The sequence below is a fragment of the Geospiza fortis genome, unplaced genomic scaffold, assembly GCF_000277835.1.
Source record: "Geospiza fortis unplaced genomic scaffold, GeoFor_1.0 scaffold229, whole genome shotgun sequence".
Classification (NCBI taxonomy): domain Eukaryota; kingdom Metazoa; phylum Chordata; class Aves; order Passeriformes; family Thraupidae; genus Geospiza; species Geospiza fortis.
This window is the reverse complement of record NW_005054357.1, coordinates 2,044,761-2,049,821: the sequence shown is the minus strand read 5'-3', so window position 1 is coordinate 2,049,821 and position 5,061 is coordinate 2,044,761.

Genomic DNA, 5,061 nt, shown 5'->3' with positions numbered 1-5,061 from the left:
TTCTGTAACCTGTCCCCATCCACTGATTTGCCAAGTCTTTGTGAATACCAGACAATGTAATTTCTTTATAAACGCATTTAATCACGAATCACCAAACAAGCGTGTTTCGTTTAAGCACTTACAAGAGGACAAAATCAAACTCGCTTGCAATATGAAACCTGAAAGAGCTGAAGGCTCCAGAGAGCCGAGGTTGGTTGCTTTTGCTTTCAGGCTGGCCAGCAGAGCGCAGTGGATGCAGTTGCTGGGGCTGTGGTGCTCTCCGAAGTTGCCCGCTTGCAGAGGGGTGACTGCTGCGGCTCTGCGTGCAGACACGTGAGTAAGAAACCTCTCGGCATCAGCTTGTGTGTTGTCTCCGCGACTTAGTAAAATTATTTATGCTGGGGTAGTAAGAGTTGGCAACCCATCTTATGCGTTTTACCGTGACTTTTAATGAGTCAAGGACGTTTTAAGTCCAGGGAAGATCGCTGACAGATTTTCTCGGTTAAAATATTGCAGCATTTCCCATTAGCGTTATCTCCTGGAAATAGCATGAAGAGCACTGCATAGCAACTATGTAATTGACTGTCGTTTTATAGAAGTTCTATTTCCCTTGGGAAGTCCATCACGTTTGGGAAGAGAACTGGTGTCAGAGAGCCTGTTTCCTTCCAGTTTTCATTAAAAAAAAGGGCCAAAAAAATACCAAAAACCAAACCAACCCTCCCCCCCAAAAAAAGAACCAAAAAAAAAAAAACCCACACCACCACACCAAACCAGCAACAAGAAGCAAGGGACCAAGATTTGTTACGTGTCCAGTGTAGTTCAGCTTTTCAGCACTGTGTTTCAAACTTGAGGAATGATGTTTTGTGATAGAGTAGTTATGGGATAGAAAAGTGGCAGAAGATGCTAGACTCAGTGGAAGAGTGGATTATATTCATGAAGCAACAGGATCTGGTACTCCAGCTAATGAGAAATGGCAGTTTGTATTTTGTACATCCGAGAAAGAGGCCTCCTGAGGGAGCAAACAGTGAGAGTTGTGCTGCTTTCAGTGGAGACAAGGCCAAGGCCACAATAATCCAGTGGCCAAGCTCTGTTCCTCCTCCAGGGTGTGCCTGAACCTTCACCTGGGTCCCACATGAGGTGTGGTATCTATGGCTATACCACGGTACATTTAACCTGCAGATCACACTTGGAAAGGGTGGACAGAGTGGGTGAAAGTATGTGACAGGCAGCTCGAACATGCACGGCTTGGTCCTGGATCCAGTTTTGGGTTTGGCTTTTCAAAGTTTGTGTTGCAGACCGAGTGGCAGCAGTGACTCGATTTTTTTATGAATTCCCCTTTGGTACTTTTCTAAGGAGACTTGTCAGGAGGCAAGGCTTCAGGAAAATATAATTTCAAATGATTGGGACCAATTTACCAACAGCAAGAGACTGGGATCATCTCGTCCTTCCTCGTGCCCCCAGTGCTGATCTGTACCCTGAAATGAACTATTTTTGGAGTGCCGGTATGCAGAGCATTTTTGCAGTAACACACAAAATAAAGGGATCTAAGAACAAAAGATTGTTCTGGACAGTCAAACTGGAATGAGTTGGAAGGATACATTTAGGAAGTGGTTTCTTGGACACTAATTAGGACCATTTGCTTGGGGTTGCCATTATTATCCTTTAAGACTGGAGGGCACGATAGATCAAATGATTTATATATCATTAACAATTCTTGTTAACCATAAACAGGGTTGGGCTTTTCCATACTGATTACCAAGTAATGCAATAAGGACTTGTTTTATTTCTTCTGCAGTGTCCATATGAGCAAGCTAATGTCAAAATGAGTCCAAAAAGATGTGTTTCAACTCTTTTTCCTTCTTCTCTTCTTCTTCTTCTTCTTTTCTTTTCTTTTTTTTTCATATAAATGACTATTAGCTTTTTTCATTCTGTGAGAGTGGCTGTGAAACTGAAGCCAGTCATCGCTTTGTGTCTACCACTGCTGGAACACTGGCATTTGCTGTACCTGATCCTGGCTCCCAGTGAATGTGTTTTAATTGTCATAAACCACAAACTGAACTATATGCAAACGTGTATTTTCAACAGCGCGTCAGTGAATCCCTTTCACTTTCATTTGTGCTACTAGTAACGGGCTACAACCCCAAAATACAATTATTTTCCCTTTAAAATAAACTAAGAAAGAGGGCATATGCGATGTAAATCCCACAGGTGTATCTAACATTACTTTTGTAAGCAACACGATGGCCAAAAAGCGTTGATACCCAGGAGTTTGGACTATTGAGGGGTGAGGGCAGCAGGGACAGACAGCGTTGTGTGTTGTGCTGGGTGTTGTGTGCTGGGTGTTGTGTGCTGTGTTACTGTGAGCTGTGGAGTGTGGTGTTTGCTGTGTATTGCTGTGCGCTCTGTGTGCACTGTGGGTGCTCTGTATGCCGTGGTGTGTGTTTCTGTGCTCTGTGTGTGTTGCTGCGTGCTGTGTGCTGTGCTGTGTGTTCTGTGTGCTGTGCCGTGTGTTGCTCTGCGGTGTATGTGTGTTTCTGAGCTCTGTGTTGTGTGTTCAGTGTGCTCTGTGTGTGTGTTCTGTGTGCGGTGAGGAGCACGGCCGGCTGTCGCTCCTCACCGGCACAGGCGGATGCCCCGCCGCGTACCGGGAAAATCCGCCCTTTGGGATAAGCCCATCCCCTTCGACTGCTCCGGAGGATGCTCCGACGCCTCTGCACAGCGAGCTCGGCCATGCCCAGGCACCAGAGCGGGGTCCGGCCGCGGAGCCCTCCCGAGGGGAGGCCGGGAAGCCGCTGCCGGGCCGCGCGGTTCCGCCGCGGGTCTCCGGGCCCTCCGGCCCCGGGGGATGATCCCGCCGCCCTGGGCAGGGCCGAAGCGGCTCCCTGACACACTTGCTACCGGATTAAATCCCCGGCACTGAGGTGGGGGATGGGAGAGAGAAAGGCTCCACAGAATGGCCTGGGTTCCTGAATAATTGAAATTCTTTGTATTTGATTTAACATCGGTCGGTTTGGCACCCAAGTTTGTAAAAACCTTAGAAAGACAAAAGAATTCGGTTTGCAAACATAATACGAAGTGTAAAGCACACCACAGATAGTCATGAGCACCCAGGAGGTACAGAGCACTCCTGTACATTCGAGGCCCTTGCCAGGAGCTCCCACATCTTTGTTTCATTAACACGGAGCCCTCCTTTATTTCCTGCTAAAGTCACCGACATCCGGACCGCTGTATTTATTGTCTCGCACGACTTCTCCCACAGATCTTCATTAAGGCTGAATGGCACTCATACAACATGTTCTATCATAGTGTCGATGAATTGCTGCTCCTAGAAAACACTAAATGAATCCCCAGCCCAAAAAGTATTCCTGAGATGAAGCTGGTCCGCTGTCCCCGCGGAGCGCTCTGCCAGCGAGGGGACTCGCAGGCCCTGGTGGCCTTCGGGACATGCCATGGAGCAGCAGCTCCATGATGGACCCTGGCTGGGAGGGTTTGGGGTTACTCGGAGGGACTGAAGTAAATGGAAAGGCTTAGGGAGTTTTATCTTTGGGGGTTTTTTGTTGTTTGGTGGTTTTTTGGGTTTTTTTTTTTTGGTTTTTTTTTTTGGTGCTTTCAAACGAAACAGTTTCATTTAGATGGGAAGCTATTGTCAGTTTCCTGGTGTCCCATTTTGATCCCTCCTCAGCTTGGGTTGAACGAAATGTCTTGAAACCTATTCAGAAAAAAAAAACCGATGCTTGTACAGGCTTCCAGATGCTAAGATTTAGATCATTTGAACGTCAGCGCAGCCTTCTGGTAACAAAAAACATCCAAATGGATTTCATTTGTGTGTTAACATCCGTCAGATGGGAGAGTAGCACAGTTTAGAGCTAAAGTCTGTTTTCATGGTTTTAGCAACTGGGTCCACATGAACATCTCGTCTGGCAAGTCAATAGGTTGAAGCTACACTGAACAGACCGAGTCCAAATATCTGAAATGACTCGGAATGGTTGTGCTAACAAATACTGATGTAATGTATGAGGCTATTACCGCTGTTTATATAGATTCGCGTGGGCATGCAAATAGGCGGAGAGGGGGGTCGATCATTGCAGGGAGAGACAGCTCTGAAGGGACCGAGCGGGCTGCGCGCCCCGCAGCAGCGGGCGGGACCCGGGCCCGCGCCGAGGTACCGCCCGTGGCTCCGCGTTCCACCCGCAGCATCCGAGCATCGGTCCGGGTCGCTGAGCGAGCACCGGCCCCGCAGCGTGCCGGGTCCTGTCCCGGCTGTCCGTGCTGCGTGGGGAATTGGTAACGCACGGGCCGGTGCTGCTACCCCGGCAGCAGTCATGAAATAAAGCATTATATTGGTTAGGCACGACGCAGCAGGTGGCTTATTATGAGCCTTGCATATTCCTCTGCCTCCTGCTCCCATCAGAGCGCTGGTAATTAGGGGGGAAAAATATATTTTAGGCGATTTAGAGAGTAAGAGGAGGAACGGGGCAGAGTCCGTTGCTGGGGCGTCCAGCGGGCCGGAGCCGGAGCCGGGCCGGGTTTCTCCCTCAAAGTCGCAGCGACAACAACCGTGGTGATTATGATACTAATAATTCTTATTGTTGTACTTTGGCGCAGATGGCGGCTGCTCTCTCAGGGAGGTTAAGAAGATAGCAAGTCCCATGAAGGCCGCTTTCTCCCTGGCGCGCTCAGCCGCTTCCCGGCACGCACAGACAGACGGATTCAGCTACCCCTTGCCTCGGAGCTGCTCCCGCTTTTGCTCGGGATGCCTTTAAACTTCCTGGCCGCCAGCGGATTTAACGAAACCTTATTCTAAAAGCTCTCGCCATCCGAACCACGGGAGCAAGACGGGTTTGCAATGGCCCCGGAGCTGGCACAGCAAGCCCTGCGTGATGAGAACTCATGGTCCCTGCCCTAAATCCACTCCTCCTGCAGAGACATACTAGGCTTTTAGGTTCTCCATCAGAAGTACCCCCACAAACACACACACCCACACACACACACACACACACCCACCCACCCACACTCACACACACACTCACATACATAGCGACACACGCGGCGTGAGAGGCAGGCGAGCCCCCGGGGGCACGC